The sequence below is a fragment of the Lacerta agilis genome, chromosome 6 (assembly GCF_009819535.1).
Source record: "Lacerta agilis isolate rLacAgi1 chromosome 6, rLacAgi1.pri, whole genome shotgun sequence".
Lineage (NCBI taxonomy): Eukaryota > Metazoa > Chordata > Lepidosauria > Squamata > Lacertidae > Lacerta > Lacerta agilis.
In genome coordinates, this window is record NC_046317.1 from 81,919,214 (window position 1) to 81,929,283 (window position 10,070).

A 10,070-nucleotide genomic window follows, 5' to 3' on the forward strand; every position below is an offset into this window, starting at 1 on the left:
TCCAGGAGAGGTCTGGAGGGTGGCAACACGAGAAAGGGCCTTTTCTGCAGTGGCTCCCCATTTGTGGAATACTCTCTCCACGGAGGTTCAGCTGCCACCTTATACACTTTTAGGCACCAAGCGAAAACACTCCTCTTCAGCCAGGCCTTTGGCTTATTAACATCAGAAACCCATTTTTAATATACAGTTACAGGTAGGTAGCAGTGTTGGTCTGCCATGGTCAAAACCAAATGAAAAAATGAAAAAAAAATTCCTTCCAGTAGCACCTTAGAGACCAACTAAGTTTGTTCTTGGTATGAGCTTTCGTGTGCATGCATCTGAAGAAGGTATCTGAAGAAGTGTGCATGGACTCGAAAGCTCATATCAAGAAAAAACTTAGTTGGTCTCTAAGGTGCTACTGGAAGGAATTTTATTTTCATTTTTTATTTTGTTTTGGCCATTTTAAATATGTTTGTGGGACGGGGGTATTGTTTAGGGTTTGTTTTTATTATATATATATATATATATATATATATATATATATATATATATATATATATATATATCTTGTATTTTATGCTGTAAACCACCCTGAGATCTTTGGATGAATGGCGGTATACAAATATAATAACATTTTTTAAAAAAAATCACATTTGTTTTAATCCTTTGCGCTCTACGTGGGGCTACCTTTGAAGGTGACCCAGAAACTGCAATTAATCCAGCTAGACTGGTGATTGGGAGTGGCCGGCAGGACCACATAACACCGGTCCTGAGAGATCTACATTGGCTCCCAGTACGTTTCCGAGCACAATTCAAAGTGTTGGTGCTGACCTTGAAAGCCCTAAATGGCCTCGGTCCTGTATACCTGAAGGAGCGTCTCCACCCCCATCATTCAGCCCGGACACTGAGATCCAGCACCGAGGGCCTTCTGGCGGTTCCCTCACTGCGAGAAGCAAAGCTACAGGGAACCAGGCAGAGGGCCTTTTCGGTAGTGGCACCTGCCCTGTGGAACTCCCTCCCTTCAGATATCAAAGAGATAGACAACTACCAGACATTTAGAGGACATCTGAAGGCAGCCCTGTTTAGGGAAGCTTTTAATGTGTGATATTTTAATGTATTTGATTTTTGTTGAAAGCCGCCCAGAGTGGCTGGGGAAATCCAGCCAGATGGGCGGGGTACAAATTATTATTATTATTATTATTATTATTATTATTATTATTATTATTATTATTCGCTGTTCAATCAAAACCTGCTTAAATGTCATACAGATTAGACAATCGTTTGGAAGAAAACAGTCTTCCGTTTTATTTTTAATTGAAGAACCACACCTTCTTGTAACATGTGCTGGAGGAGATATTAAGGCAATATATCTCTTGCCATCACCACCCTCTGTGTTTTTTGTACACAAATTTATTGAACTTCTAGCTACTCACTTTGCTTTCATATATAGCTCGTTCCTCCTAATCAGTATTCCTATTAGGTGTTGTATAATAATTTCTGCTGATGATTTTTCAACAGGGCTTCTCAAAAGGGAAACATCATTTTTGGAAAATGAGAACTTTGTTCTAATTGGCTTGCAGTTATGCACTTCCGATTTTGTTACGTATTATGATTACTGATTCTCAAGGAAATCGGCCCTGAGTGCTCACTAGAAGGACAGATCCCGAAGTTGAGGCTCCAGTACTTTGGCCACCTCATGAGAAGAGAAGACTCCCTGGAAAAGACCCTGATGTTGGGAAAGATGGAGGGCACAAGGAGAAGGGGACGACAGAGAACGAGATGGTGGGACAGTGTTCTCGAAGCTACTAACATGTGTTTGGCCAAACTGTGGGAGGCAGTGGAGGATAGGGGTGCCTGGCGTGCTCTGGTCCATGGGGTCACGAAGAGTCGGACACGACTGAACGACCGAACAACAAATGATTACTGATGCACTTTCCTTGACTTTGTGGCAGAATAAAAGAGACCTGTCCCTTTGCACTAAAAAGAAAGACTTTGAGCCACAATCCAGTCTTTGCACTGGCACAAAATGTCCTCTTTGGGTGTTTACCAGCTACCCAGACAATGCAAGCCACACAAAGCTGAGTGGGGACAATGCTGCCAAGCTCCAAGACTAGGTTTGCCAGGTGTCAGGGACTGGCTGTGTTATGTATTGAAGTTCTCACCCTAGGCCACCAGGGGTTTTGTGTATATAGTTTTCACTCAGGTCCACGTCAGTTAATTTAGGCGGGAAACCCTGGGTTGTTGTTGTTGTTACAAAGTTGTCAGCCGGCTGCCTATACAAGCAGGCCGGCTGAGCTGTTTGTGTTCAGTTCAGTTCCAGCTTAAGAAAACCTCTGTGTCATCTGCTATGTCCACCCACTACTTAATAGGCTGGATGGTGAGGAGTGGTTGGAGGTACCAGCTGGGGAAGCCCAAGGGAAACCCCAGAGGAAGAAGACTCAGAGCCAGGGGACTGGTGGTGGGACACCAAGGAGAGGTCAGAGGGAGAAGAGTGGGAGAAGTTGTTGGATGCTGAAGGGGCAACAGGATTTAGTGAGCAGGGAGAGCCTGTGACAGGGAGCAGTTCCAACTCAGAGGCTGAAGCAGAGGAGCATTGGGGGAAAGGGGCTGCAGAAGAATATAGGAGGCCTGGCTCTCCTATTGCAACAAGCTCCCCTCTCCACTTATCACCAAGGACGTGCAGAGTGGTGCATAGAACAAAGATTAAAGATGCCCAGACACAGATTGAGACCGCTTGGAAAAATCTGGGAGATGATGAGCCTTGTAGGTAGAAGGCAGAGACCGTCAGTCCTGGCAACTGCTCCATAGGGCAAGACCCACCGAAAGTGTTGCTGAGTGTATGTTCGCTGCCATGAATAAAAACTCAACTTCATGGACAACTGGCTTTGGGATCTGCAAATCTTTCTAATGGCATGCTTTAAAGTTCATTGAGAGCCAGTGTGGTGTAGTGGTTAAGAGCGGTAGACTCGTTATCTGGGGAACCGGGTTCGCGTCTCCACTCCTCCACATGCAGCTGCTGGGTGACCTTGGGCTAGTCACACTTCTCTGAAGTCTCTCAGCCCCACTCACCTCACAGAGTGTTTGTTGTGGGGGAGGAAGGGAAAGGAGAATGTTAGCCGCTTTGAGACTCCTTCGGGTAGTGAAAAGCGGGATATCAAATCCAAACTCTTCTTCTTCTTCTTCTTCTTCTTCTTCTTCATGTAAACAGCAAGATCGGAGGATGCAAACAGCAGCACCTAGCAAGCTCAGAAATTTGGCAGCCTTATGCTTCAGACGTGTCTGTCAATCTTGCGGGTCAACAGCACACTCTCAAAAGCCAGCCCAGGAATTGCATGGAGCTTGCGGATTATTACGCACTTCTCCCCCTTATAAAATGCAAAGGAATATTTTATACTTGAGTATCTAGAACAAATTTCTCTAAATATTTAACTACATGTCAAAATATTACATTTACAAGTTCAAATAATAAAACATTCATCAGAGGTTTGAAAAATTTAGTGGCTGGGTTATACAAATTTGAGCAGAACTCGGAAACACCTAAATGTTAAAGGAAATGTATTTTGCATGGAGCTACTGCCTACATCTGGCCAGCCACCTTTGTGCATTTCTTTAGTATATCTGTTTTTAAAATAAGGTATGTATTTCTAAACAAGCACGGAAAAAAGATAGAAATAACCTTTTCCCCTTTCTCTCTTTAAATAGATTCCTCTGATTTTAAAAAAAAATAAAAAATGCATTCTGTTGCTTCTATCTTAACTCTGTTAAATATGACAATAAGCTTTGGTTTGTAACTCCTTTTTTTAAAAAAAAAAACAAAAACAAGGACAGTAGCTAAATTCCCACTGGCTAATCAAGAACCCCCCCCCCCCCCACGGCAAACTGGTTCAGCTAAAAAAAGGGGGTGCTTCCAGACTGTCACTATCTTCAGGTGGGACTCATACTCTGGCAAATCCAGGTCTCACCATTATAGTGGACTGGGAGGCCTTACAGAGCAATCCTGCTTCTCCTGAACATCTGAGCTTTTGCAAGAAGGAAAGTGATGGGGAAATTCACTTGCTCTGACACAACATCGTCTAGGCTCCCCTCAAACAAATCAGGAAGAATGCTCAACAAACAAGTCATCTGGAAGCACCTTAGAAGCTGGTATGGCATTGTGGCTGAGAGACTGAGCTGGAGGCAGGACACGCTCTCCTATTGGGCAGGGTAAGGAGACCACCTCAAGCAGCATTTGTGAGGGAGCAGAAGAAACAACCTCAGGGCCAGCCCAGGAATTAGATTGAGATCTCAGGTGGTGGGTACGGGGGACAATGAATTGCCACCCTGCTCCACCCCACGCACCTCATTATTGGCGAGCCAGTGGGGCAAAGCTCTCCACCATAGCCTCTGCCTCCATGTGAGAAAGGGTCAAGGGGGCCTTTCTTCAGCGCCAGGTATTCTTGATGAGATGTCCAGGACTTGGTAGATGTAGCTTCCTACTGTAAGCAAACTGAAGCTCCCATCAATCCATCACCAATTAAAGAAGCCAATCTGAAATCTTTCCAGCCTTCATAAGACCAACTAGAATTTTAAATCTGCATTAGGGACATCTCTTTTTGGTTGTCATACACTTCTCGCCCAAGTACAGGGATGAAAGAAGGCATCAATTTCCGCTCCAACTTTCCGCTTGGTTTTCTGTTCATCACACGCAGAGCTGTTTCCCTTCTGCTGCAGTTTGGCTTCTGACAAAAAGCTGCAGCATTCATCCTCCTGTCAGAATCGAATGTAATCTATTTTTAATTAACTTATTTATACTTATTCATAGGTATACTAGCATACATGCCCATTACAAAGTATATATTTATAATATAATAAGACGGTTACTTAGTCTTAAAAAGAAAACAGTCGGAAAGAAGAAAAGGAGAGACCTATAAAAAGAGAAAGACAGTGTAAAGGTCATTCATTGTGATGCAAAATCGGGGGCGGGGGGAGTCTTCAATTACATATCTTTTGCAGACTAAAAACAGCAGCAAATACCAATCATTTTTGTTGGATGGATTTCCATTCTGGATATGGGATGAGTAAGGGAGCATTGGCAACTTCCTATCTCATTTCAGTTTCTGCTGGAATTTTCTGACATCCCTGTTCAGGTATGGCTATTTCTCTATGGGTAATGGCAACGTTTTCATCATGGTACAGTTGTTTTGTAGTACTTAGAACTTGATATTTGAAGTTTTAAAGGGGAGACCCCCTAAAAACCCAGTGATGCCCTTCACTGCTTGCAATTATAGATGTGGTGAATAGCCTAGCATGAAACTATTAAAATATAGTTTGTTGTTAAGCTTACCAAGGTTCAGATTTGTACAAAAACACTTGGCTTCATTTTTACAGGAAATATTTAGATAGCATACTGGAGTCAAACTGAAATTTCAACAATATATTTTCTAACATCTCCCAAGGAAAAAAGATTACCGTTCCCTTTCCTCTAAAAGGATTTAGATGGAATAACATCTGTGTTGAGATTATTGTGAATATGTTAAACTGACAGCAAGCCTCTGAGGGGCACTGCTCATTAATGTTCCACGCATAAAATTAAAACTAGAAATATTTTTTTTCCAATCCATTTTGAATCATTTAAGCAATTCTCATGCAAAGAAACTATTGTGCTGCAATAATATATTTGGAAAGTAAAGTATGAAAGCCATTAAAATGTCTTAGACCTCCTGCTTTTCATCAAAAGAAGAGGGAAAAAGCATCTCTCTGCTGATTTGAAATGCATGCTGTACGAGACACGAAAAACTACTTTAGAATGGCATTAAGGGTTTGACTGCAACTCGTTGGAGCCATGAAATCGGAAGTTAAGTTTTCCAAAAGCATCTTTAATTCATGCTGTTTGTTGAGGTGCTGAAGCATATGGTGGAAGGCAGGAACTCTCCCAAATGCGAAGCAAAGGCATCTAACCGGAAGATGCTGGGACTGTGTATGTTTCTTTTCAAAATTTGGTGAGAGAATCCTATCTTTGAATTTCTTGCATCGGTAGCCTATTTCTACAAAGTTACCACTGCAACAATGATGGAAATTATAATTAAAACACCACCGGCACCTTAGCAAAGTGGAGATGTAAACTCTTACCGCCTAATCCCAACAGCACTATGTGAATCCCAACCATCACAGAGGAATGTTGTGAATGACGAGATTTGCTGATGTATGTCCTCGCGGGTTAGACATTCTCTGGGGAACGCTGGCAGTCTTGCACAGGTGCAGTATGTCTTGAGGTTTGGGGCATTCCCAAAATTTCCACCCACTAGTCGGGATTCACCAAATTTCTGACACTCAAGAGTTATGGCCCTTTGGGTTCCATTGGGTCCTGTTGACAAGTAAGTAATGTTGTGTAGTGGCAAAGAGGCTATGCTGTGAACCACAACATCAGTTCTCTATCATGAACTCATTGCACAAGCCACTTTCTCCTCTACAATGTGGGGATCATGTTACTACCGACCTATCAGACAAGTTGTGTTCCTCGGTTAATCTATGGCATGTGTTCAGAACACTCTAAAAGAGCTCTGCGGATGCCTAGTATTATTGCGAAACTATGATGGTCATGAATATCCCAGTGTAAAAACCTGCAATAGAGCAGATGACATTATTTGCCGGCTGTAGCAAACGGTTACCAGCCATGTTGATGGACTCCTCCTGTTCCTTTGAGATCATCACTCTAGAACAGGCATGGCCAAACTTGGACCTCCAGCTGTTTGGGGACTACAACTCCCATCACCCCTAGCTAACAGGACCAGTGGTCAGGGATGATGGGAATTGTAGTCCCAAAACAGCTGGAAGGCCAAGTTTGGCCACCACTGCTCTAGAAAAAGACTGTCGGGCTGCTACTCAATCTAGTGGTGCAGATTACAACTGGGGAAGGTATGTTTCATGGAGTTTTCATCCAAGGAGTTGCTCTTGTGAAATGGACTTGGTGTTGATGACTGCTTTGTCCAAAATGTCTTCTCCTACACAACTGATGAAGGCTCAGCTTCCCTCCTTTGCATCTGGCCACGATATTAGCATTAGAGGTTTACCAAAGTTTATCTCCATTCTTCCAAACGCAGGTTACGATCATGGGGATTGAAAAAGAGATTGTAGGATATTATGTTGGAGGATTGGGAAAAGTTGTGGAAGACAGGTATAAAATTTTCAGCATGTAATAGTCTGAGAGAAAATGTAATGAAGATGATGTATAGACAGTACTTAACCCCAGTTAAGTTGGCTAAAATGTACTATGGACAATGCAACAAATGCTGGAAATGCAAACAAGCAGAAGGGACGTTCTTTCATATGTGGTGGACGTGCCCGAAAGTAAAAGATTTCTGGGACAAGATTTATAATGAATTGAAAAAAGTGTTGAAAAACACGTTTTGTAAAAAACCAGAAGCCTTTTTACTGGGTATTGTAAACCAAGAAATTTCAAGAGAAGATAGAATAGTTTTTTATGTATGCCACAACAGCAGCAAGAATCTTACTGGCAAAAAATTGGAAGACAGAAGAAATACCTACAATTCAAGATTGGCAGATGAAAATGATAGACTATATGGAGCTCGCTGAACTGACCGGGAAACTTCGAAACCAGATGGACGATGCGGTGGAGAAAGATTGGACTAAATTTAAAGTATATTTGAAGGAAAATGCTAAAATTAGTATCTAAATGCAGATAGGTAGAAATAGGTAGGCTACAGATATAGAAGATAGATTAGATTTAGTAATAGAGGAAGTAATGATAAGGTATATAAAACAAGATAAGAGGATTAGAGTTTTAAGTTAGAATAGAAAAAGGCAAGGAAATTACTAAAGATGATTTACAAGGAAAGCAGCCAGAGAGGACAAAAGGAAGTCAATATACAATGTTATTTAGAAGATTAGATAGGTTTAAATATGTGTTTTTGTTTGGTCGTATTGTTTTTCTTTTTTGTATGTAGTTTTTGGTGTAGTGTTTGTGTTATGTTAAAACTCAATAAAAAAAATTGGGGGGGGGAGAAAAAGAGATTGTAGGAAATAACTTGATCATATGAGTTTGTCTTCTGGGTGAGTTCATAGCAAAAAAAAAAAAGTAAACACGCCAGTCAGTACATCGTCTGGTACAGGATAATTTTTAAGTGGCAAGTGTGCACACAACAGCAATTGTGAACAGAAAACTGGCATGCTCTGCAGCATGGTGATATATGGATGGAATGTATTGAGAGTTTCCTTTCCATGGGATCAGATGGTGAATGCATCATTAATATACCCAAGGCACGTTTATGGAGAAATGTATACTGAATCATTATTTTATTTATTAAATTTACACCCCACCCTTTCTCCCAAAGTAGCTCAGAGGAAATAACCAAAGCACTAGAATTGTAAAAGCAAAAGCATATGAATACATATCTTTGAGACCAAACATAAATAATGTCACCATTGTAAGGGAAAGGACGGAGCAAGGGGGGATTATTTTGGACAAGGCAGGAAAAATGCTGGAAGAGCTGCAAACAAATAAATTCCAAATCCAAGTAGGACTGACATGGGATCAGGGGATGCCGTGTGTGACCCAAGAACGTTTCCTGGTTAAGGTATTTGAGTTTTACATACATACCTACTATATAAATTATAGCATGCAGATGGAGTTACATATTTATAATGCCTGTTTTCCCAACTCAGTGCAAAGATTTATTCCCTATCAAAGGGAATTAAACGATCATTTCCCTCCCATACTATTTGGCAGGGTGTATTAAGGAGACATAAAGAGTGTGTGAGCAGCAGAAGTTAATTAAACAGGACGATGGATAAACTTTGGTAAATATTATTGTGACCTCAAACGAATGTAAAAAAAAGCTCCATTCATAATCTGGTGGTTGTAGGATATTCTCTTGCGTTTCTGAGTGGTCTGAAGTATTGTGAAACTGTGAAATAACAATTCTATCACTTATTTAGCTGTGGGAAACGGTCATATTATTTTGCTATAAATAAAATTCTACTGTGCATTGGAAGTAATAGTCAAAGGTATACTGCAGTGTTTAACCTTAAAAAAACACAAGCACTTCCAGAAATCTTCTTTCTGTTTCCCAGAAAGCATATCGCCTCTGACAGTGAACGTAAAACACAGATAAGAAGCAGAGGATTTATGTTGGCTCAAGTGTGGATAGAAATACCTATGGTTTTTCTTAAATGGGAAAAAACCAACACCTTAGACACTGCAATATGTGTTTACAACAAACTTTGAGCAAAAATCAAACATTTTAAAGCTTGTACTTATTATGGTTCCACAGATGTGGGCAGGCAGTTTTAAGAATACTATATAAGGAGAGCCCTGTTGGATCAGGAATCTAGTCTAACATCCTGTTTTAACAGTGGCCACTCAGATGCCTTGTGGGGGGCAAGGCGAGAGAGCATGTCTCTCATAGAATCGTAGAGTTGGAAGGGACCACGAGGGTCATCTAGTCCAACCCCATGTAGTGCAGGAATATTTTGCCCAGTGTGGGGTTCAAGCCCACAACCCTGAGATTAAGAGTCTCATGCTCTGCCGACTGAGCCATCTCAGCTGAAAAAGGGACCGTTTAAGTGAAAGAGACAGTTGGCTTCATTTGTTGTTGAAATGTTTTATGAAGCCGCTGCAAGAAGAAGGGGGTGAAATGTACTGGAAAGTTGACAGAAGGCCAAAAATATTAATATACTAGAACACAGTGAACTTTTTGCATGCTGTAAATATTTTCTCAGACTCTCAAATATAGCCGGGAAGTGTGTTCAGCTTTTCTCTCCTGTATCATCTAGAAGAAGTGGATTAACACACAGCCCATCCTTCTCCACAAACCATCTTGTAAGCTATTATTATGTGTTATATTTGAATATCGCTCTTCGCTTAGGAGTTTAAGCGGCAAAACTTCCAGGTGATTTGAGAAATAGTTATTTCATTTGGACATATGGCTGTCTACTGAGGTTCACCACTAAGGAGGGATCTGAACCTGCGATTTCCTGTGACCAAGCAACGAGTACTGTACATCATATACTTTCAGATATCAATATTCACTGGAAGATTTTGAAACCTGAAGGCTGTTAAAAGGCTCAAATACAGGGGTATTTTCGCACACAGC